Here is a 25,575-nt window from a genome sequence, read left to right as displayed (position 1 = left end):
TTTTCAAAAGTTTGCTTGCTTTATACCACTTTGCTTTTACAAAGACTTACATTATTTTATTACTTGATTTCGCTAACTGAAAGAAATTCGAAGAGGATATTTGCTTTTACAAAAAAAAAGTGAAAAACAAAAACAGTGTTCAACATTTTTTTTACAGCAGCTGTGATAGACGCAATGCCCTCATGCCCCACCTTCAATCCCACCCCACCTCTGAGAGTGACATCGCCTCCAAATCCTTCCCCTTCCCCCAGGAACTACACTCAGCATCTCAGCGTCAAGTCACCAATGGGTTTGAACTGTTTCTGTGAGCATCTATGCTTTACCTCGATTTATTTTGTGCATCTGTTAGGTCATTGCATCTTCACTTTACACCATTTCCACTTAGGGAAGGTTTCACAGGAACACACTACTTTCAGATAGCGGGGAGACCTGTATTACCCTCCTTTTACAGGTGAAGAAAAACTAAAAGCCTAAACTAATTGCATAGTCTTGTAATGGGTGCCATAGTCTTGTAATGGGGGCCATGGACTAGGCTCCATGCTTCTTTATTCCTTGCCAATGTTTTTCTACCCAAGAAAGGTCGTTGAGTGTGGCTTTTTATACTCTAAAAATAAGGCAATTATTAACTTTCAAGAAAGATTGAATTTCTGGAAATTTAAACTCCTCATACCCTAAGGAGTAAAGCATTAACAGGGGGTAAATCATGGCATTTTACCCTTCTCACCCCAACCTCCTTCAGAGGAAATTAGGCTCATTTTCCCTCCCCTAACTACCAATCTCCTCTTTACATAAAACCAATTTTAAATTAAAGTAACTTAGAAAATGAAAAGCATGGACCTGAAAGGGGAGTATGATAGGATTTGTCTCCAAATTATGATTTCAGTGAATAATTTGGGACTTAAAGATGACTAAAGGTCTGGGTTTTGACCAGAACCTAGCTTTGTTTCCAGCAGGTGTATTCCAAGGGTGCTTTTAGCTTGCTAAGTCCATGCATCTCTGCCCTGAGGGAAGCTGCTTTTTTATGACTGAAGAGCTTTCTACTTCAACGGTGATTCGAGGTACTTTGAGCTGGGAGTCTGCACTTCTGAAAAGAATGAAAGTGCCTGGAAACCAAATAAGAAGAGAGCTAGCTTCTCTGTGTACTGAGAGCAGAAGCTTTTAACTTGGGCCCCAGGGAACCTCAATTAGAATCAAGCAGCATAGCCTCAGGGAAGCATATGTATTCCAGGGCACCAGGAATCAAATCAAGACCTTTCCTTTTAGTTGCTTACTTTCCTTGATTCCTCTCTTCTATCCCACCCTTCATCCAACCTTTAGTATTTCCTCTGTATTTTTGTCACTGAGTCCAAGCTCATACTGCTCGCTACATGACAGGCCAATAATCGAGAAATGGTGTTGAGGCAAGAAATAGTGACTTTATTTGGAAAGTCAACAGATGGAAGATGGTGGACTAGTGTCCCAAAGAACCATCTTTCCTGGGTGCTAGTTTCTTTTATAGAACAAAGAGGGGGAGGTAAGAGGTAAAGTAAAAAAAACAGCAGTAACTTGTTGTAGATACTTCCTGGTTCTGGCCAGACTCCAGAGAGGGGTTGTGTTAATTTCTTCCGGCCTGCAGCCATTCACAGGCGAGTCTAGTCAGGATGTTTCCTGTGAGCTAAACAGGTACTTTAGCTTAACACCCAGGCATGGAAGGCAGGGTTCCTGGAGATGGCCCATTATGTACACTTTAAGCTATAGACAATATCCTTTTAGTGATTAACCTGTAGCAAAAGAAATAGAATACAAAGATTAAAGTAAAAGAAATAGATCCAGTATGGAGTCAGGTTTGTACTTCTCTATTATGATTTCTACTTGTCTGACTTTTCTAATGTCTCTCCCTTTCCCTCCATCCTTCCTTCCTCTTCCTCTGTCCTTCCCTTCTTCCCTCTCTCCTTTCCATCCATCTGACTTCCATTACTTACTTCTTTTGTTCAGTTTTGCTCCCTTTATATAACTATATAACATAGATTTTTTAAATCATCTGCTTTTAAAAATTTTACTCTGTAACCAAATCCATAGAGGAAAATCTGAGAAGTATAATACTTCTTTATGTACCAGCACTTCAGCACAGAGCTGTTCTTCTTAAGTTCTAGTGATCTTTGATGGCATTCTTTAGAGGATGCTTGATTCTGCTTGAAGGAACAGTAGAAGCTTCTTATATGACCAAAATCTTGAGTATTTTATTAAGATGGTCATGTTACTTTTTATTTTTCAATCCACAAGTAAATTCTAGGAAATATATGCAGTTGGTCCTCTGTATCCATGGTTCCTGTGCAGAGCCTGTGAATACAGAGGACTGACAGTACTAGGCCATTTTATATAAGGGCCTTCAGCATCTGTGGATTTTGATATCCGGCATGGGGGTGGGGTGGTCCTGGGAACAATCCCCCACAGGTACCAAGGGATGCAGTGTAATGCCAAAGTATAGTCACAGTAGTCTGTTACACATGGCTTTTGCCCATGTCTACTTAAGGAATTTCCATGTGCATTTAAGAAATTCTACCCTTTCTCAGACCTCCTTACCACAAGGTAGCTTCAGTTACTATCTATAACACTAAATTGGAATAAAAGAGTCAAATTTATCATCCCGTGATTCAGTTGTCTCAATGCTTAAGTGCATCGTTGTCACTAAGATGTGGAAATGAAAATAATAATATAACAATTTACCTCCCATGGTGTTACAGGTATAAATTATTGTCCATCTCAAGAAAAGGATTTTACATCATATTTTTCTTCTAAACAGCCACCTTGGTAAACAGAATCAGCTACTGAAGGAAGTCTTTGCAGGGTTGGTGCATACAGGTTACTTCAGAGGAGTCTGAGATGAGGCTGTCACCAAATGTACCACCTGTAAATAGAAAGGGCAGAGTGAAAATAGTATGAGCATATGTATTAAGCATTTAACTGCACAGCCAGAAAGAAAAACTTAGAGCTTTCTTTTTTTTATATACAGCAAGTTCTAATTAGTCATCCATTTTATACATATTAGTGTATATATGTCAATCCCAATTTCCCAAAATTAGAGCTTTTACTTACCTTCTATGAGTTCTTGGATAAAACATATGTTCCATACATCAGCTTCCTTATCTGCCAAACAAAGACTCAAAAATAATCAGGGACATTTTTGAAGTACATTGAAATATTGAGCTCGTGTTTATTCTCTGGAAAATGAGAGACATATATGAGACGGATTAGCTCAAGATGTCAGAGTAGAAGGATGTGCACTCACCCCTTCTTACAAGAACACTGGAATCACAACTAACTTCTGAACAACCATCAACAAAGAAACACTGAAAGCTACCAAAAAAGATACCCTACATCCAAGGACAAAGGGGAAGCCAAGGTGAGAAGGTAGAAGGCATGCAGTCGTGATAGAATCAAGTCCCATACCCACAGACTGGAGAACAATTGTACCACAGAAGGTCTCTGACTAGAGTGAAAGCTCTGAGCCCCACATTAGGCTTCTCAGCCTGGAGGTCTGGAAACAGGAGGAGCCCCCAGAGAATCTGGCTTTGAAGGCCAATGGGATTTGATTCCAGGACTTCCACAGGACTGGGGGAAATGGAAACTCCACTCTTGGAGAGCACACACAAAGTCTTGTGCGCACCAGAACTCAGGGGAAAGGAGCAGTGACCCTATAGGAGACTGAATAAAATCTACCTGCTAGTGTTGGAGGGTCTCCTACAGAGGTGGGGGCAGCTGTGACTCATGGCAGGGACAAAGACACTTGCAGCAGCAGTCCTGAGAAACACTCATTGTCATGAGTCCTCCCACAGGCCACCATTAGCCCCACCATTAGCGTGTAGGCTCCAGTAATGGGATGGCTCAGGCCAAACAATCAACAGGGAGGGAACACAGGCCCACCCAGCAGCAGAAGACAAGCAGATTAAAGTTTTAATGAGTATGGCCCTGACCACTAGAGGGACAAGACACAGCTCTACCCACCACCAGCCCCTCCCATCAGGAATCTTGCACAGGCCTCTTAGATAGCCTTATCCACCAGAGGGCAGACAGCAGAAGCAAGAACTACAATCCAGCAGCCTGCAGAATGAAAACCACAATCACAGAAAGTTAGATGAAATGAAATGGCAGAGGATTATGTTCCAGATGAAGGAACAAGGTAAAACCCCAAAAATAAACCAAATGAAGTAGAGATAAGCAACCTTCCAGAAAAAGAATTCAGAATAATGATAGTGAAGATGATCCAGGATCTTGGAAAAAGAATGGAGGCAAGTATCAAGAAGATGCAAGAAATGTTTAACAAAGACCTAGAAGAACTAAAGAACAAACAAACAGAGATGAACAATACAATAACTGAAATGAAAAATACACTAGAAGGAATCAATAGCAGAGTAACTGAGGCAGAAGAAGAGATAAATGACCTGGAAGACAGAATGGTGGAAATCACTGCCGCAGAACAGAATAAAGAAAAAAGAATGAAAATAAATGAAGACAGTCTAAGAGACATGTGGGACAACATTAAATGCACAAACATTCACATTGTAGGGGTCCCAGGAGAAGAGAGAGAGAAAGGACCTGAGAAAATATTTGAAGAGATAATAGGTAATATTCAAATAGATAATATTGGAAAATTTCCCTAACATGGGAAAGGAAACAGTCACCCAAGTCCAGGAAGCACAGAGTGTCCCAGGCAGGATAAAACCAAGGACAGGATAAACATGCCAAGACACATAGTAATCAAATTGTAAAAATTTAAAGACAAATAAAAAATATTAAAACCAACAAGGGAAAAACAACAAATAACATATAAGGGAACTCACATAAAGTTATCAGCTGACTTCTCAGCAGAAACTCTGCAGGCCAGAAGGGAGTGGTGTGATATATTTAAAGTGATGAAAGGGAAGAACCTACAACAAAGAATACTCTACCCAGCAAGGCTCTCATTCAGATTTGATGGAGGAATCAAAAACTTTACAGACACACACAAGTTAAGAGAATTCAGCACAATTAGAGAAGAAAAATAAATAAAAGGAATCCAAATTGGAAAAGAAGTTAAATGGTCACTGTTTGCAGATGTCATGATACTATACATAGAAAATCCTAAAGATGCTACCAGAAAACTATTAATCAATTAATTAGGTAAAGTTTCAGGTTACAATATTAATACACAAAAGTCTGTTGCATTTCTGTACACTAAAAACAAAAAATCAGAAGGAGAAATTCAAGAAACAATCCCATTTACCATTGCATCAAAAGAATGAAATACCTAGGAATAAACCAACCTAGGGAGACAAAAGACCTGTACTCCAGAAACTATAAGACACTGATGAGAGAAATGAAAGACAACACAAACAGATGGAAAGATATACCATATTCTTGGACTGGAAGAATCAATATTTTCAAAATGACTATACCACCCAAGATAATCTACAGATTAAGTGCAATCCCTATCAAATTACCAATGACATTTTTCACAGAACTAGAACAAAAAATCTTAAAATTTGTAAGTAGACACAAAAGTCCCCAAATAGCCAAAGCAGTCTTGAGAAAGAAAAACAGAGCTGGAGGAATCAAGCTCCCTAACTTCAGACTATATTATAAAGCTACAGTAATCAAAACAATATGGTACTGGCACAAAAATAGAACTATGGATCAATGGAACAGGATAGAAAGCCCAGAATTAACCCACACACCTATGGTCAATTTATGACAAAGGAGGCAAGATTATACAATGGAGGAAAGACAGTCTCTTCAATAAATGATGCTGGGAAAACTGCATAGCTACTTGTGAAAAAATGAAATTAGAACATTCTTTAACACCACACACAAAAATAAACTCAAAATGGGTTAAAGACCTAAGTGTGATGCAATGCATTATAAAACTCTTAGAGGAGAAAATAGGGAGAACACTCTCTGACATAAATCACAGAAAGATCTTTTTTGATCCACCTTCCAGACCAATGGAAATGAAAACAAAAATAAACAATTGGGACCTAATTAAACTCAAAAGCATTTGCACAGCAAAGGAGACCATAAATGAAATGAAAAGACAACCCATTGAATGGGAGAAAATATTTGCAAATGATATGAACAAGAGATTAGTCTCCAAAATTTACAACAGCTCATGTGGCTTAATATCATCAAAACAAACAACCCAGTGAAAAAAATGGGCAGAAGACCTAAATAGTTCTCTAAGGAAGATATACAGATGGCCAAGAAGCACATGAAAAGATGTTCAACATTGCTAATTATTAGAGAAATGCAAATCAAAACTACAATCAGATATCACTTCACACCAGTCAAAATGGTTATCATCAAAAATCTGCAAACAACAAATGCTGGAGAGGGTGTGGAGAGAAGGGTACCCTCCTACACTGTTGTTGCAAATGTAAATTGGTACAGCTCCTATGGAGAACAGTATGGATGTTCCTTAAAAAACTAAAAGTAGAGCTACCATATGATCCCATAATCCCACTCCTGGACATTTATCCTGAGAAAAACATGGTCCAGAAGGATACATGCACCCCAGTGTTCATTGCAACACTGTTTACAATAGCCAAGACATGGAAGCAACCTAATATCCATCGACAGAGGTATGAATAAAAAAGATATGGTACATATATACAATGGAATATTACTCAGCCATTAAAAAGAATGAAATAATGCCATTTGCAGCAACATGGATGGACCTAGAGATTGTCATACTGAATGAAGTAAGTCAGATAGAGAAAGAGAAATATTGTACGATATTGCTTATATGTGGAATCTAAAAAGAAATGATACAAATGAACTTATTTATAAAATAGAAACAGACTCAGGGACTTAGAGAATGAACTTATGGTTACCGGGGGTGAAGGGTGGGGGGAAGGGATAGTTAGGGAGTTTGGGATTGACGTGTACACACTCCTATACTTAAAATTGATAACCACGGGGCTTCCCTGGTGGTGCAGTGGTTGGGAGTCCACCTGCCGATGCAGGGGACACAGGTTTGTGCCCTGGTCCAGGAGGATCCCGCATGCCACAGAGCGGCTGGGCCCTTGAGTCATGGCCACTGAGCCTGAGCGTCCGGAGCCTGTGCTCTGAAATGGGCGAGGCCACAGCAGTGAGAGGCCCATGTACTGCAAAAAAAAAAAGAAAAAAAAAAAAATTGATAACCACGGAGGACCTACTACTGTATAACACAGGGAACTCTGCTTAATATTATGTAACAACCTAAATGGGAAAAGAATTTGAAAAAGAATAGATACATTGTATATGTATAACTGAATCTGTTTGGTGTATACCTGAAACTATCACAACACTGTTAATCAACTATACTCCAATATAAAATAATAAGTTAAATAAAATGAGAGTCATGTACAGGAATAGGTACAATTAACTTCAAAAGTGGCTCCTGGGCCTCCCTGGTGGCGCAGTGGTTGAGAGTCCGCCTGCCGATGCAGGGGATACGGGTTCGTGCCCCGGTCTGGGAGGATCCCATATGCCGCGGAGCGGCTGGGCCCGTGAGCCATGGCCGCTGGGCCTGCGCATCCGGAGCCTGTGCTCCGCAACGGGAGAGGCCACAACAGTGAGAGGCCCGCATACCGCAAAAAGGAAAAAAAAAAAAAAAAAAAAAAAAGTGGCTCCTGAGAATAGCCGGCAGTCAGTGATGGCAGATTTGCAGTGGGATTTAATAATTAAAGGTATGATGCGGAGGCAAATGCCAGTGATTTCCTTCAGTCTCTCAGTGATCCCTAGTATGAAGCCAGATGAAATCGTTGTCAGGTTTGCATCTAAACTACTGCTTCTTACTTTCAGAGAAGGATGCATTTGCCCACTGTTTAGATGGGTTGCCATGTGCCACAAATATTCCTGAGATTCTACATTGGGTAGGAGTTTGATTAAGATGATTTAGAGATATGAAGAATGGAATGGAAACTGGAATAGTATTTATCTGTCAAATATTATAGTTCTTATAGTAAGAGAGGAGGGTAATTTGCAGTGCAGAAACATGCATTGTTTAACCCTGTGTGAGGCCAAATTTCAGCATCCAGGATTGAGCTGCTTCATGAATATCACACTGCCTTTGTCTTTCAGAGTGTTCAGTCTGTGGACATTTTGTATTCTATTCATAGATTTGGTAAATGAATATGTAGAATGTTTTAAATTTTGGCCAACTATGGGGAATGCTGGATTCAATTTGTTTTCTCAATATAGGTTAATATCTATACTTTTTAAAGAAATGTTTTAATGTACTAAATGCCTTCTGAAGACATACAAAAATAGAGATTAATAAAAGTGATTAAAGTGAGTATATGTACAACTAAAAAAAAAGAAAAGTGGCTATAGAAACTTTAAAAAATATTTAAATCATCAGTTTTTGAGTAATGCTTTATAGTTTTCATCATAAACATTTGCACATGTATTGCCTGTTATACCCCTCAGTATTTCAAAATTTTAATATTATTTCAAATGGTACTAATTTTTAAATTTTACTTTCTAATTGTTTACTGTTATTGTTTAGAAATACAATAGATTTTATATATTAATAATGTATAATGCAAACTTAATAAACTCACTAGAACTTTAAAGGAAGTGACTGAATTGAATCTATTTGAAATTATAAGTTGTTACAAACAATATAATTGTTTTTTATTTTTCACATTAGATATATTGTTGAAGTAGAGTTGACCTGCAACATTATATTAGTTTCATGTGTACAGCATAGTGATTCAATACTTTTATAGATTATACTCCATTTAAAGTTATTACAAAGTCATGACTATATTTCCCTGCACTGTACAATATATCCTTGTAGCTTATTTTTTTTATACATAGTAGTTGTATCTCTTAATTCCCACCCCTAGCATGCCCCTCATTTTTCCCTCCTCCACTGGTATCCACCAGTTTGTTTTCTGTATCTGTGAGCCTGTTTCTGTTTTCTTATGTACATTTCTTTTATTTTTTATATTCCTCATGTAAATGTAGAGTATTTGTCTTTCTCTGTCTGCCTTATTTCACTAAGCATAATCATCTCTAGGTTCATCCACATTGATTCAAATCAAAGAAGTTCATTCTTTTTTATGGCTGAGTAATAGTCCATTGTGTGTGTATGTGTGTGTGTGTGGTGTGTGTGTGTGTGTGTGTATGGAATATATATCACATCTTCTTTATCCATTAATCTGCTGATGGACACTTGGTTGCTTCCATATCTTGGCTATTGTAAATAATGCTGCTATGAACATTGGGTGCATGTATCTTTTCAAATTAATGTTTTCTCTTTTTCTGGATATATACCCAGGAGTGGAATTGCTGGATCATATGGTATTTTTTTTTTTTAAGATTTTTGAGGAAACTCCGTATGGTTTTCCACAGTGACTATATGAATTTACGTTCCCACCAAAAAGGCACAAGAGCTCCCTTTTCTTCACATCCTTGCCAACATTTGTTAGACTTTTGATGGTAGCCATTCTCACAGTTGTGCGGTTATAACTCATTTTGGTTTTTATTTGCACTTCTCTGATGATTTGTAATGTTGAGCATCTTTTCATGTCTGTTGGCCATCTGTATGTCTTCTTTGGAAAAATGTCTATTCAGGTTTTTTGCCCATATTTAATTTTTTTGTATTGAATTGTATGAGCTGCTTGTATATTTTCCATATTAACCCCTTGTCAGTCACATCATTTGCAAATATTTTCGACCATTCAGTAGGTTGTCTTTTCATTGTCAGTGGTTTCCTTTGCTGGGCAAAAGCCTTTAAGTTAAATTAGGTCCTATTTGTTTATTTTTACTTTTGTTTCCTTTGCCTTGGAGTCAGATCAAAAAAATATTGCTATGATTTATGTCAAAGAGTGTTATATGTTTTCATGTAGAACCTTTATATTTTCTGGTCTTACATTTATGTCTTTAATCCATTTTGACTTTATTTTTGTATAAGGTGTGAGGAAATATTCTAATCTCATTCTTTTACATGTAGCTTCTCAGTTTTCCCAGCACCACTTATTGAAGAGACTGTTTTGTTCTCCATTGTATATTCTTGCCTCCTTTTATTTGCATCCTTTTTTGTTGTTGTAGATTAATTGAACATAGGTTCGTGGGTTTATTTCTGGGCTCTCTATTCTCTTCCATTGATCTATGTGTCTGTTTTTGTGCCAGTACCGTGCTATTTTGATTACTATAGCATCGTAGTATAGATTGAAGTCAGGAAACATGTTTCCTCTGGCTTTGTTCTGTTTTCTCAGGTTCGCTTTGGCAAATGATGGTCTTTTGTGGGTTCACATAAATCTTAGAATTATTTGTTATAGTTCTGTGAAAAGTATCATGGGTATTTTGATAGGGTTTGCATTAAATATATGGATTGCTTAGGGTGGGATAGCCATCTTAGCAATATTAATTCTTCCAATCTGTCAACCTAAGATATCTTTCCATTCTTGTTATCATCTTCAATTTTCTTCATCAGTGTTTTGTAGTTTTAAAAGTATAGGTCATTCATCTCCTTGGTTAAGTTTATTCCTAGCTATTTATTTTCTTTAATGCAATTTTAATCAGATTTTTTTTTGCTCTCTTTCTGATAGTTCATTATTAATGTATAGAAAAGCAACACATTTCTGTATATTAATCTTGTATTGTGCAATTTTGCTTAACTCATTTATTAGTTCTCATAGTTTTTTGGTGGAGTCTTTTGGGTTTTCTATACATAGCGTCATGTCATCTGCAAATAGTGACAGTTTTACTTCTTCCCTTCCAATGTGGATGCCTCTTATCTCTTTTTCTTGTCTGATTGCTGTGGCTAGGACATCCAATACTATGTTAAATAGAAGTATCAAGAGTGGGCATCCTTGTCTTGTTCCCAACTTTAGTGGAAATGCTTTCAGCATTTCACCACTGAGTATGTTGTTAGCTATGGGTTTGTCACAAATTATCTTTATTTTGTTGAGATATGTTCCCTCTATACCAACTTTGATGAGGATTTTTATCATGAATTGATGTTGAATTTTGTCAAATGTTGACAAATAACATAATTGGAAGTGACCTCATTTGTTAATGTTTATGCTTCTGTAATTGCTTGGCTTACCTATAAACCTGGGGAAGCTGTAATGGTTTGCTTTGGTGACATCATTTATCCAGATTTCTTGGACCCTTAACAAAGTTTAACATTATAAATATTCTGATTTTTCATTTGAAAATTTTGTTTATTTTTTATCATCTTTATTTAGTGTTTTCTCATGCCTTTTATCCTTGAGTGACTGTAGGACTTTCTGTGACTAAAACAGCTGTTTGGTCCTTTGAAAATAGCCTCACCTTTCTATGTCCTCTCATCATAATGTGTCCAAGACCGGGAGGAACCCTCATAAAAACTTGTTTCATTTTTCTAAGTGTAAATTTAAAATATTGAACAAAGCATCCAACTAACACCCTCTTACAAGTTATAAGGGGAAAAAATTAGCAATGTGTGTGCCATCCAATGACATGCTAAATATAAAGTTTTAAAACTTAGGAACAATGTATCTAGAAAGCAGTTACTTCACATACATTAACTTCTCTGTAAGATGTATTGCTTGTCTTGTCTTTTTAGAAAACATAATTTAGGTGGTACTATTTAAAAATAAGTGAACCCCTTTCTTTATCTGGGGACACAGAAGGAAAAGAGGGCCATGTAGAGGAGTCCCCATTTATCAAAGATGTGGCGTATCTACTACCTTTGCACCTAGAAAAGTGGTCTGGAATCCTGGGGTTTCATCTTCATGCCTCCTTAGGGGAAGATTATGGGAAGAGGGAGTCTCTGTAGAGACATTTTATTTCCCCTAAGAGACCAAAAAAATTATAGTGGATACCATTCTAAAACACTGATATGTTTGTGTCATTCTTCTGTTTCAAACTCTTCTAAGAACTTCAATTTTCTAGAGTCAAGTCCATCATGTTTAGCACGCCATTTTTGTTGCTTCTCTTACCTTTATATCACCTATTTACTATATAATCCAGCCCCGTTGGGGTCTTGCCATATCCTGAATATATTCTGTTCCTCGTCCCCCCATCCCAAGGCTGACACTGGCTCTTGCCTACCCAATAAACATCCTGCTTTCCCCTCATATATTCCTTTCCTGCTATAAGAACCTTGATTTGTTAGCCAGTGGCTAGAGATCCTATGTTGTGAGGGTACATAGACCCTTCAGCCATATTCAAGAGATTATCCATATTAGCCTGAGTCACCATGATCTCATTTTTCCTTTGACTCAATACTGACCAATGAGATATAAGGAGAGGTCAGCTGGGGGGGAATTTGTTAAAACATTGGATTTGCTAACACGAGGGACACCTGCTGCTAATCTTGCACTTTATACCTTCTTATTAATTGAACACAGATGTGATTTCTGGAGACATGGCAGTCCTCTTGTGACAATGAAACACCAAACATAAAAACAAAAGATTAAAACTGAGGGTGATGGAGAGTAAATTAGAGCCTTGGTGTGTAATGATATCTTGAAGTGTCTGTACCAATTCTGAGACACCTTCTTTTATATTTATTGTTAAGTTAGCTTTACATGACATTTTGATCTAAGATACTATTAATAGACTCTCTGTTACTTGTAGCTGGAAGCATTTCTTCACAGTTGTGCATTTGCCAACACTTCTGTAGCGTCCTTCCTCACATACCAGCTGTAGAAATTCAATTATCCTTAGTATAAGAGTTCAATTAGGGTTCAACTAGGAGTATGTAGAATGAAAATTTTATTATAGGAATTAGACCTCAAAAATATATAGGAGGGAATGAGGAAAAGAAGATGCAAAAAGGATCAAAGAAAAACCACCAACCAGAGAGGGTGTTAGTGAATGGTGTTGAACTGGTAGGAAACCAGGCACATCCAACTGCTGGAGTAGATCTTCCAAAGAATATAATGAAAGTTAAAGTTCAAGAGTGAGTAATGGACGGGGAGGGAGGGAAGAAATAGAGAAATATTTAGCTCTCAGATCACTACACACAGATAGGCCAAGGATGGCATTTTGAGGTTTTTTTTTGGGGGGGGGGCATGTTATGTGGCTTGTGGGATTTTAGTTCCCTGACCAGGGATTGAACCCACACCCTTGGAAGTGAAAGTGCAGAGTCCTTACCACTGGACGGTCAGATGCCAAAAAGGGGACAGGATTTGTAGTACTGCTGAAAGACTAGAGCTGGAACTAAACTGACAAAGAGTTGTCTGGTTCCTGTGAAGACGCAGTGTCACTAGGTGCAAAAAATGAGTGGAGTTAGCACTAAGATATCTAGAAATTATACAACGATCTGAAAGAGCCTCTAAAATAGCTATGTTTAAACTATTAAAATAGATAAAATGGAGATAAGCCATAATGAAAGAATACAATCTTGTTAAAGTTAATGGATTTTACATTTTATGGCATTTCAATTAATTTCTATTTTTATTTCAATAGTCACAGGCAGGCAGTGGTTTTTACTGTATTAGAGATGTCTTAGATAATTTTGTATTCCTAAATGGTTGTAGAATAATCACTTCTTTGCTTCTTTCACTTTTGTCATTTGAAGTTCTGGGAGAAAGACATCCTTTCCCATTAAAATGTTGATTTGTTTACATAATGGGCATCAAGTTTTGAAAATTGAAGTGCAGCAACTCTGAGATTGACTCTCATGAATCATTAGAAAGAGAGAAAAATGGGAAATGCACTTCTGTTTTGTTATAGCTCAAAAGAAGATTTTCTAAGGCTTTTCTGAAGCTGTTGCCAACTCACAAACTATGTTGTACAAATCTGTAGTGACTTCATTATCTGTTACCTGTTATCGCCCTGTTAAACTAAAATAAACTGTTCTGTTATGTGACCTATAAAATGGTGTTAAGCATTTTTATTACTTGCTTTGCTGTCAACTTGAACGTAAGACAGTTATTAAAGATTACATGGAGAAGATTTAGAGGATTAAAAATGTTATTTTACAGAGCTGACAGGTTGCCCTTAATGTCTCCAGTCATAAAAGACAAGAAATTGGATAAATCTGAAGCCAGTGATATAAACTCAACAGGCAATGTGATGAATAGAACACAGACACAAGTAATCTCCTTTTCCACATTCCCTTTCGTTTTTCTGATGCCTATGCCATTACTTTAACAGCTTCTAAATGATGTAAATTGGAAAGCAGGAACATTAAAAGAGTAATTCCACAGAGGGAAAGAATGCTTCTTTACAGTCGCATTAGATGCCTGAGTGTGATCTAGACTTTCATCACCCACTGCTGAATTTATGGATGTTAGAAAGTAGGGAAACTAAACAGGAATGGGGCACGTCTGATTATAGACATCATTGATAGTGTGAAGAAACCAGTAGAGGTGAAATTTACTTAGCAACCTGGATTATGTTTCCAAGAGATGTATTTTCAGTTTCTTGTTCATGTGACAATCATGCTCAATCTCAGGTCCTGAGCCACCAACTAGGAAACGTGAGCTAAACGTAAGTAGCTAAGTGTGCACCACTTACCTTCATAGGTGTTCCTCCTGAACTGCATTTCTTCTTCTGGTCTAGTTACTGCTAACAACAAAGCTGCCCTGCTTTTACAGTGCCCCCTGGTGCACAGGTAGGGAATCATCTCACCCAACATCTTTTCACCTTCATCGCACCCAGCATCTTTTCACCTTTTTTCCCCCCTTAGGAACACAGAAGCCTATATCATTTTTGTCCTTTCTTTCATATTTGATTTTTCAAAGCTACAGTTGTCTCATAAAGGGTCTATTTTTTTCTCCGATCTGGAAATATCTTTTAACTCTATCCCAACTTACTGAATGGGTTGAACATAATACACCACAGAAACAGACTGCATTTTTTTTCTCCCATCACTCCTTTCAACCTTTCTCTGTTGGCTCTCCTTTCCCTGGCACTGAAGGCATCTCAGCAAGATACAGCAACTCTCTTGTCATTTTCAATTATAAGAACAATCTTATTTTTTGTTAATCCTCAATTTTAAGGATACACAATCCTTAGGTGATCCAATTTCAAAATTGAGCCTCAAATATTACTCGGATTCCCCCAGTCCATTTAGACAAGGTTGTGATCTGTGTTTTATTTTTTCTCTCTCTCCCTTCTGACTTTTCCAGACTCAACATAGTGAGTGTAGAGATTAAAAGAAAAAGGGCAAAATGTCTTTTATTACTGGTACAATTTGTGGCTACTGGTCATGATAGGTATTTTGTGCTTGTTTTCTACTGCAGTGTATTTTATGTTCTTTGGAAACAACCCCCTTTGCCAGATTTCTGGTCTTGTGTATTTGCCTAATTGGAGCAATATATGCTCCAACTTACCATTTGCTTATTCTCACACCCACTCCGTTCCTCAACAAATTGATCTGTCTGCTTTGCCCAAGCAAGCAAGGCCCTCCTTGGTTAAGGTCCCATCAAGTTGGCTTACACCTGGATGCTGTCATACACCCACCTGCAGGGCCAACTAAGGTATCCCTGCCACACCTACATGGGAGTGCAGACCATAAAGTCCTGTTGCCCTACTCTTTATTCTGCCATTGGGGAATGTTCCAGAGGCTTTCCACCTTCAGAACTTTCTGGAGAAGCAGGCACCAGTCTTTACAATCAAGCTCTCCCAAGCACTCTGTAGACATCTGAGTTGGGTGTCGGTTTGACTGTTTCTGCAGCTTTGCAGGCATCTATCTAGCTGGCGTCTGGGGTATTTATTTCGCCCTCTTAAAGGCCCTCCTTCTCTGTTAGTGCTTTTCTTGGCAGATCTCTCAAAGTCTTATGAGGAGGGCAAGAGAAGAGCCAAATAATTTCCTTACTTATTAATTCCAGAATACTAAACTCCTCTTCTGTATATATTTAAGTTAACATTTATATTTCTATTTACATCTACTCTTACTATATATTATTTATGTTTGTACTATATTTGTACTTATTGAAAAAAGTTAGGATAAGGGCAGAAAGGCCAGTTTGGTCACCTTTTGGGGAAACTTGTTGGGTTTCCCCAAAAGGGAAGTGGAGGTGTATGGAGGGTGCTTCTAGCTATTCTTCTCATGTTTGCGGGCTTTAACCAAATTTCTGAAATAAGGGGCAAGGTCATTCAGCATTACATTACATTTCTTCTTTGCCCTGTCTTTCTTTTTTCTTTTCTTTTCTTTTTTTTTAAGTTTAAAGGTTTTATTATCAAAGTCTTGTAAAACAATTTCAGAAACTGTACATCAACATGGCACAGACTATAGTACTTTTGTTTTTACTGCACAAAAGTGAAGCTTGGAAACTCCTGTAAGAAAACAGTTGCGTTAACTACTTTGCATTTAACATAGAATCACTGTGTGCCTCAGATTACTACTGCAGTAATAGTAACACAAAATTTATTGGTTTTATACAACTTGAGATCAAATAAAAAGTACAATATCAAGTAGATGTGTCTTATTTTTAAAAGCATATGAAGGTCAATTTAAAATGCACTATCCCCCTTTTCCAAAGAGATTAAAACAAATTAATAAAAGAGTGGAAAATTGAAAATCAGGACAAGAGATAATTTTCTTTTACAGATGGACTTCAGGATAGGCAGATAACTTTCACTGATGTAGATGTTCAATAAATTATTTTAGGGAAAAAATTCCCAAACATCTTATGAAAAAGTATACAACTCTACTTCAAAATATGCTACTTACTTACTGCCAAAGACAGTTTCATTTGAAATCTTGTTTCTGTAATTAAAGTCTAATTATAGCCATCAAAAAAGATTAGTGCATATATAACCTTTCAAAGTTAAACAAAAGCCACAAAATTTTAGCCACAAGGCTTAAAGAATTATCTGTTTCAAATGCTCATTTCCAGTTGTAACTATAAGAATGTTAATTTGTCATGTCAGCGAACAAGACCATAAGTAGATCCATCATGTTGGAGGATTTGAATGACATTTAGGATATTCCTGCCACAATTAACATTCAACCAGTGCATTCTCTACATGGCTCTATTATGGCAATGAATCAAATTCTAGAAATACTGTAAGTAAACTTAATAAAGGAGAGCGTACAACATAAACAATCCATGCCTACTGTAGATGCATGTAGCTTTTCATTTTTGTTATGAAGCAGACCCAGAATAGTAAAACTGCTTGTTTACTCAATCAGATTTCTACATGTCAAGAATTGGTTACTCATGTATCATTTTTCTAAAAGCTTTTGGGCGTAAATAACTAATACCAACATCAAGAACTTTATAACCATTTATGACTCAGAGCTGCATACATCTAGATTTGAGATGAACAAATACAGCATTAAGAAATCACACAGCGGAATGACACTGATGCATGTATACAGTTGGATTCCCACAGAGACAATATTCAGTCACTCATATCCATGTCTTCTTCATGAGATCATCCCCATTCACTTTGGATTCTCTTAGTGAATCACCAGTTCCCTTTTCCACAGAGCATTCTTTTGTCTTTGGAGAACCTGGTTCTTTTTGTTTCTTCTCCTCTTTTTTCTCTTTCTCACTGTCATACCCTTGTTCCTCTTCATCATAGTCCCATGTAACCTGTTTTACATCTTTATCACTCTCTGATTTTCTTTCCCGTTCCCTTTCCTTATCTTTACTTTTCTTCTTCTTGCTTGTGGATCGTTCTCTTTCATCTCTGCTTATTTCTTTGTCTTTATCTTTCTTCTTCTCCTTTTTATGTCTCCTAGGGGATGGTGAGCAAGACAATTTTCTTTTGGGAAACATAGGCTTTTTAGGAGATCTTGTGCCACTACTGCTTCTTCATTGTCATCTCTCTCTGCTCGCATTTCTGGAACATCTGGCTGTGCTATAACTTTTTGGTGGTGTTTTAGAACATTTCTTTGTCTTCTTTCTTTTTGTCTCTGTTTTTTTGTTGTGCTCCTTGACCTTCTACCCCTCTCTCTATAATGAGATCTTCTCTGTCTTGGACTTTTGGATTGTTGTCTACTCCTTGACTTAGAATGTGATCGCCTTCTTGGTCTGCTTCTTGACCACCTGTGCCTAGAAGATGAGGGAATCCTCCTCCTCCTAGAACATGATCTTGACCTCGAGTGCCTTCGTTTTTCTTCCTTGTTACCTGGACATATACCAGCAGAAATTAGGAAGTGTGCCTCTGGTACTCTCGTCAAGGCTTCCTCTATTTCTTTACTAGAGGTATCTGATTTCAGACTTGGTGAAACAAGACCGGCAGCTACATGATTCAACTTGGGATCAACAGTACTCATAAGTTTCAGCAACTGATCTGCAGCAAGAGACTGAGAGTCCAAGTTTGCACCAGGAAGACCAAGTGCAGCAAGGGCAGGACCAAGAGAGGAGCTCCCAAAGCAGCCAGTGGAACAGGGCCAACCTGTGTAAGTGGGTTAGGAGTAGGCAGGAGTCCACCACCAGGCAGAAGACCTGCCACTGCATTAGCTGGTGCCAACAGAGACAAAGCCTTAGTCTCATTAGGAATAACTCCTTCTGCATATGGTACAACTATCAAAGCTCTGTCAATGAATACAGTGTTCGTCAGATGCTTTGCTGCAACTGCTGAGTCTGGATCATGGAACTTAACAAAGCAGGCTCGGGATGAGACTGGCAAAGGTGAATCATCAGGCGGGAAGAGGTGCAGTTTGTCGATCTTCCCTGGGGAACCGAAGAGGGTCCACATCTGCTCAGAGCTAGCACTCGGGGAGACATTAGTCACCAGGATTACCTCGGTGCCGCTGCCTCCCCTGCCACCCGGCCCGCCGCTGGGGCCCGGGTCCCCAGTGCTGAGGACGATGGTAGTGTTGCTCATGGTGCTGCTTGCCTTCTCGCTCTCGAGTGAAGTAATTCCAAGACATAAGGCCGGCACCGGCAACGGGAAGGGCTCCTCTGTCCTCCTGCCCCAGACGCTGGTGGTGCCCTATCTTTTGAGATGACCCATTGCAAACATCAGGAAAGTCTCTTTTAGTACCTTTGCTTTCTGTGTTTATAACAAAAACAGAAACATTCATCACGTATTGAGGTTTTAAGACATGGAGCAAACAGCTAAATTGTTTACAGGTATTATCTCATTGTGATCACAATAATTTTGAGAGGTTGGTCTGTTATATGGATATGAAAATCAAAGCTGGGAAAAGTTAACTAATTTATTTAAGAATTTACAGACAGTGAGAAGCTGAACTTGGATTTGAACTCACATTTCTAAGATTCTAGAGGCCAGGATCTTAATTCTGACATTATACTGTCAAAACATGATGGGTGCTTGCCTAGGTGAATTACCCTATTGATACACTAGCATTAAGGATACATGACACTATTAAAGAAATTCATATAATAACCAACAAATTCTGTACTTTTTAATAGCTCTTAAAATTGTCCTTGAGTTACCATGCAGATTATCACAAAATCTCTGCCCCTTTGTTCTCATCTAATTCCATTTCCTATTCCTAAAACAATAGCATTTAGATTAGAGAACAGTCTCTTTCCACTCCCCTCTGGGTGGACTAGCCTGCATTGCCTGAAGACCTCCCTTAAGTCTCAGTGCTGAGTGTCCTCACCACCTCCCTCTGTTCCTCTAGACCCACAACTAGAGTGTAATGCCAGCAGACCCCTGAAGGTGAAGTGCAAAGTTAGACCTATGAGGAGGTGCAACTTGGGTTCTCCAGAAAGCAAATTCTGGGTTGGAGATTTGCTTACAGAAAGTTTCTTGGGGCATGCTCTCAGGAGTAATAACTGTTAGAGGGAATAATTGGGCTGTGCTGCAGTCACAACAAAGGCCTCAGCCACCCCAAGGGAGAATTGGAGCTGGGAGGCCTGTTCATAATTGCACAGATGGGGACAGGGAGCTGGACATTTAAGTCCCATGTGAACATGTCATTGGATGCTGGCTGCCCCAAGAAAGGGGCTGTGATATCGGGGAGGGCAGCTCTCTTCAACTGAGCATAATTTCTGGAGAAGGCTGAGATCAGGGCTGTCAGCAGGTGCATGCCTAGCAGATGGACACAATTCCTTCAGCCTCAGAGGGGCGTCTGAGGACAGAATCCTCTACAAATATGCATTCATTCTATTGTTATTTTCAGTTTAACTACTTTGAGGGACTTTATAAGTTTTCATAGGCTTCAGAGGGATTTCCAAGTATTATGCTCTTTTTTCCTAGAATTTTTTATGAGAAAATCTATTTCAAATACAGTTTGTGCACTAAGTTTTGTATCATGATGCATTTAGGAATCAAGCTGTCTGTAACTGTGAGGCCTCACTGCATTTTTATCAGTCTTTTGAAACAAGTGTAAACAAAGTGACATAATATGCTTGCAGGCTCCTTATTGAGGAAAATGTAAGTAAATCAAAATGAGGAGCTTCCCTGGTGGCACAGTGGTTGAGAGCCCAACTGCCGATGCAGGGGACACGGGTTCGTGCCCCGGTCCGGGAAGATCCCACATGCCGCGGAGCGGCTGGGCCCATGAGCCATGTCTGCTGAGCCTGCGCGTCCGGAGCCTGTGCTCCGCAACGGGAGAGGCCACAACAGTGAGAGGCCCGCGTACCGAAAAAAAGAAAATTAGGCAGTGTTCTAGTCATTGTGTACATATGATAAATTGTTTAATCTTCACAGTAAATCGACGTGAGAGATAACATCATTCCCATTATTCAGAGGAGGAAACTGAGGTTCAGAAAAGTTAAAGAAATCAGGCAAAATTTCATATCAATGGCTGCTTCAGGATTCCCTGTTTTAGTGAAAAAGATATTATATGTCTGTATTAGTTATACATTGTTGTATAACGTCACCCCCAAATTAATGGATAAATAGTAAACTGTTATCATCTCATGTAATTTCTGTGGGTCATGGAAGTGACTTAGTTGGGTGATTCTGGCTCAGGGTTCCTCATTCAGTTGGAGCTGAGATGTCCAAGGAACAATATGGAGGCTAGGATGGTTAAAATGTTGGAAGGGAGTGATAAGCAGTGCGGCTACAATCACTGAAAGCCTTGACCAGGGCTGGAAGATCCACTGCGGCTGTTGCTTGGAGGCCTCAGTTACTTGCTGCATGGACGTCCCTGAAGGGCTGCTTGTATGTTCTCACCACATGGTAGTTGGTGATAGAACAGGAGGAAGCTGCAATGTCTTCAAGGACCTAGTCTCACAAGTCCCACACAGTCTATTAGGAGCAGTGGAGATGGGCCACACTTTGTGGATGGGAGGCCGTTGAGTAATTTAAAAATTTGTAGACATATTTTAAAACCATCACAATGTTAAGTATGTTAAAGTAGTGTGTATGCTTTATTTTCAAAATTTTCATCACAAATTGGGCATACTATAATAGAACCAACGTTCTTCTTTATTTTTAATTGGAGTATAGTTGACTTACAATATTGCATTAATTTCTGGTGTACAGCAAAGTGATCCAGTTATATATATATATATATATATATATATATATATATATATATATAGTCGTTTTCATATCCTTTTCCATCATGGTTTATTACAATATACTGAATATCATTCCTTGTGCTATATAGTAGGACTTTGTCGTTTATCTATTTTATATATGGTAGTGTGTATATGTTAATCCCTAACTCCTAATTTATTCCTCCTTCACCTCCTTTCCCCTTTGGTAACTGTAGACTGTTTTCTATGTGTGTGAGTCTGTTTGTATTTTGTAAATAAGTTCATTAGTGTCATATTTTAGATTCCACATATAAGTGATATCATATAGCATTTGCCTTTCTCTGTCTGAGTTACTTCACTTAGTATGATAATCTCTAGGTCCATCCATGTTTTTCCAAATGGCATTATTTCATTGTTTTATATGGATGAGTAATATTTCATTGTATATATATATACCACATCTTCTTTATCCATTTATAAACATTTAGATTCCTTCCATGTCTTGGTTATTGTAAATAGTACTTCTATGAACATTGGGGTGCATGTACGTTTTCAAATTACAGTTTTCTCCAGATATATGTCCAGGAGTGGATCATATGACAACCCTATTTTTAGTTTTTTAAGGAACCTCCATACTGTTTTCCATAGTGGCTGCACCAGTTTACATTCCCACCAACAGTGTAGGAGGTTGAACCAAATTTCTTGATTGCTACAAGAAGCAGGCCTTTTATATGGCAATATTTTCTTAGTTATGAATATAGATTTTCTCATGTACAATGTTATGAAGTGGAATGAATGTTCATTATTTATGGAAGTTTTGAATATTTTAAGTATTAAAAGATTGTCTTAATGTAGCAATAAATATTTTCATGTTTAAAATTATTTTATTCATGAATTTATCCAGTGATTATTTATTGAGAGCATGCTATTCACCAGTACTGTTCTAGGTACTTGGGTTAAGGCAACAAACAACACAGGAATCACGATATACCTTCATACATCTTGCATTTTAACGGCAGAGATGAACAATAGCAAGTAACCAGATGAGTAAAAACTGTAATCTGTATTGTGAGCTATGAGTCAGGGTAAGGTAATAGCTGGTGGAGTGTCTGTAGGCAGGGACCTTGGTAGGGGGTGGGGGGGGAGAGTAAGAGAGGGCATATTTTTGGTTACCAAAGACCACCCCTGACAGGCTAACACTTGATATGCTCAAGGGACACTATGGAGGCTAGTGTGGCTGAAATGTTGGAAGGGAGTGACAAGAAATGAAGTTGGAAATGTGTCCAGGGACCAGATCCCAAGAGTCTTGGAGGCTATAGGAATTAAAGACTGAGTTTTACTTTAAGTGTTATATAAGCCAAGGGAGGCTTGAGAGCAAGAGAATGATACGGTCTAACATACACTCTAAAAGCCAAATGCTTTTTGGAGAATAAACTCTAGTGAGATAGAAGTTCAAGCAGGACTCCCAGCTGGGAGATGACCCAGAATCCAGATATGACAGTGTCTTAGAATAGGGAACAGGACAGGGGGGGCAAATGGCCAGACTCAGGTACATTTGTACGGGAGAGAAATAAAGGGGTAAATGGTAACCCAAAGGCTCTGACCTCATGGCACTAGTCAGTTAATATATAAATGACTACTTTTCTCTATAATTTATGCTCACTGCTGAAATGTTTTCAGACATTGTTTTTCCCCTTGAAGAAATTCAGAAAACAACTTAGTTTGAGAGAACGTTCTTTACAACTACCAAGTTATTAAATTAACTTTTCCCCTGTTACCCAAGCTTTAGTCACATTAATACTGTACTCAGAGACTGAGAAATCAATAAAGCCTTTAAATACCCATGATTATTAGTTCATATACATTTATATAAAATTTGTTTAATAAAAATATCAATATTTAATTTTAATTTGGTATGAAATGAAGTTTGTTATCAATTTTAAATTTCTTTTGATAACTTTTTAATACTTTAGGAATCAAAATATTCTATGTCTGGTAATTGAATAATGAAGCAATTGGAAATGAACCTCAAAACTCTCTTCTTTAATTAATAGTCACTATTTTTGTAAAATTTCTCAAGTGGATGGCCTTTCTTATTAGATTTTCTCTTATTTTCTGATTGAGCAGTGCTAACCAAATAATAATCTACTATGTTATGTCATGTGTTAAATATTCCAAACTTTATTTCTTCATGCTCTAGGGTCAGTAGTTTCTATGGATGTTAAAATGTTTTAAATGAGAATTAAAATGGATTCACTGTTCAAATAAGTTTTAGAAATATAAACAAGTTTAAAAACTTTCCCAGAATTTTCTAGAGCATTCAGTGTATCAATGTGTATTTTCTCTGTCCAAAGAGGAAGTACAATTTACATAACTAAAACTTATTGACCAAGTAATGGTTTAATTTCCCCTTTAGTAAAAGGCTTGCCCATCCTTTTCCCTTCATTAATATTACTCTATTCACTTACTTATGGAAAATAGAGTATATATTGATAGTGGATTGAAATTCACTGTGAACTTAATCAGTATTATTCATTTTTTTCAATAAATATTTGTTGAACACCTAGTATGGGTGTTTAGGGCCAGGGATACAGCAGTGAAAAAAATTGACATAATCTCTGATTTTGAGAATTTATATATGGTCTTCAAACTGAGTCCACATATCTGCTGGAAGAGAAAAAGACATTCCCAGAAACTGATGAATGGTTTTTAGGGAATAGAGCTCCAGATTTTCAACTCTGGTCATAATTATTCCTAAAACGAATGTACCTGAGAAAGCTATGGCAAACGGTTCCTACCCACCCTCTTCTCCCCATAACCCTATCACAAAAGACATTTCTCTAGCTTTGCACAAGAAAAGGATACCATTACCCACCTCTTATCTCACTTATCTTACTTCGGTGCATTGTTTCATGGAGGAAAATCTTCCCAGCATCAGCCCCAGGTTGGTGTTGATGTTAAGAAAGCTAATAACCCTAATCCACTCGTCCTTACTCACAGCCCCACCCTCACACTCACACACAGACACTTTGTCTGTTGTGTCTGTTGTGTCTGTTGTTGTGTCTCCCTCTCCCTCTGTTCCTCCCTCTTTTCCTCCCTCTCTTACACACACACACACACACACACACACACACTGTGTCTGTTGTTGTCTCTCCCTCTCCCTCCCTTCCTCCCCCTTTTTCTCCCTCTCTTACACACACACACACTCCTGTTACTTAAGTGAGAAGTTTGTTGTTTTATCAACTCTCAGTGCTGACCAGAAGGGTGGTCACCTCCAGGATTTCCAGAGTGCCACTGGGAGACATGACTCCTGATAGGTTAGTTCCTGAGCCAGGTCAGCAAGTGATTTTCTGGCTGCTTGGCTCTTCCCAGTGTGATGTGTCATGTGGATGTTCTTTTCCTTCTTCTCAAATCAGAGCTAGTTGGAAGTTTAAGAGGGATTAAACTAAAACTCCCATGAGCTCAACTACACTCCTGGCTAATAAGCATCCCTGAAAAAGATGTTCAGAGGAAAAAGCTGGATTTAAGGGAAGATACCAAACTTCTTGCTCTGGAGGTAGACAGTGGTCCATCCGTTACCCGGCAACAGTCATAGGGCAAACCACAGGACCTTAACCAACTATATGAAGGAAATTATAAATGAAGGTTAAAATTTCAACTTGGCTTTCAGAAGCTCATGTAACACATCATAAATTTGAAATAGTGTAGATTTGCAATAAAAATATTTTAAAATAATTTAAACTATTTAAGTTGTTTCAATGTCTATTGTAAATAGAGCTGCAATGAACATTGTGTACATGACTCTTTTTGAATTATGGTTTTCTCAGGGTATATGCCCAGTAGTGGGATTGCTGGGTCGTATGGTAGTACTATTTTTAGTATCTGCCATACTGTTCTCCATAGTGGCTGTATCAATTATCATTCCTGCCAACAGAAGGGTTCCCTTTTCTCATGTCCAATGATGGATGAATGGATAAAGAATATGTGGTACATATATACAATGGAATATTACTCAGCCATAAAAATGAATGAAATTGGGTCATTTGTAGAGATGTGGATGGACCTAGAGTCTGTCATACAGTTAAGTAAGCCAGAAGGAGAAAAACAAATATCATATATTAACACATATATGTGGAATCTAGAAAAATGGTACAAATGAACCTATCTGCAGGGCAGGAATAGAGACGCAGATGTAGAGAACAGACATATGGACACAGTGGGGGAAGGCAGAGTTGGGACGAATTGGAAGATTAAGTTTGACATCAGTACACTACCA

At 38.1% G+C, this 25,575-nt stretch overlaps 1 protein-coding gene and 1 pseudogene across 2 annotated transcripts in view; one reads left to right on the top strand and one right to left on the bottom strand.

Annotated features, from left to right (window-relative positions):
• The window catches only part of ZNF385D (zinc finger protein 385D), a gene marked incomplete at both ends in the record, with an annotated part of 950,735 nt that overhangs the window by 281,739 nt on the left and 643,421 nt on the right, over positions 1-25,575 (top strand). The gene's annotated exons all lie outside the window — the stretch shown is intronic.
• On the bottom strand, positions 17,293-18,726 carry LOC308618133 (serine/arginine-rich splicing factor 11-like; annotated as a pseudogene). The gene has a single exon. The product of its transcript is annotated as a serine/arginine-rich splicing factor 11-like (transcript).

The sequence above is a fragment of the Mesoplodon bidens genome (assembly GCF_964165515.1).
Source record: "Mesoplodon bidens genome assembly, chromosome: 5".
NCBI lineage: Eukaryota > Metazoa > Chordata > Mammalia > Artiodactyla > Ziphiidae > Mesoplodon > Mesoplodon bidens.
Note: the sequence above shows the minus strand (reverse complement) of the source record. Positions and strands in the feature narration are given on the sequence as shown.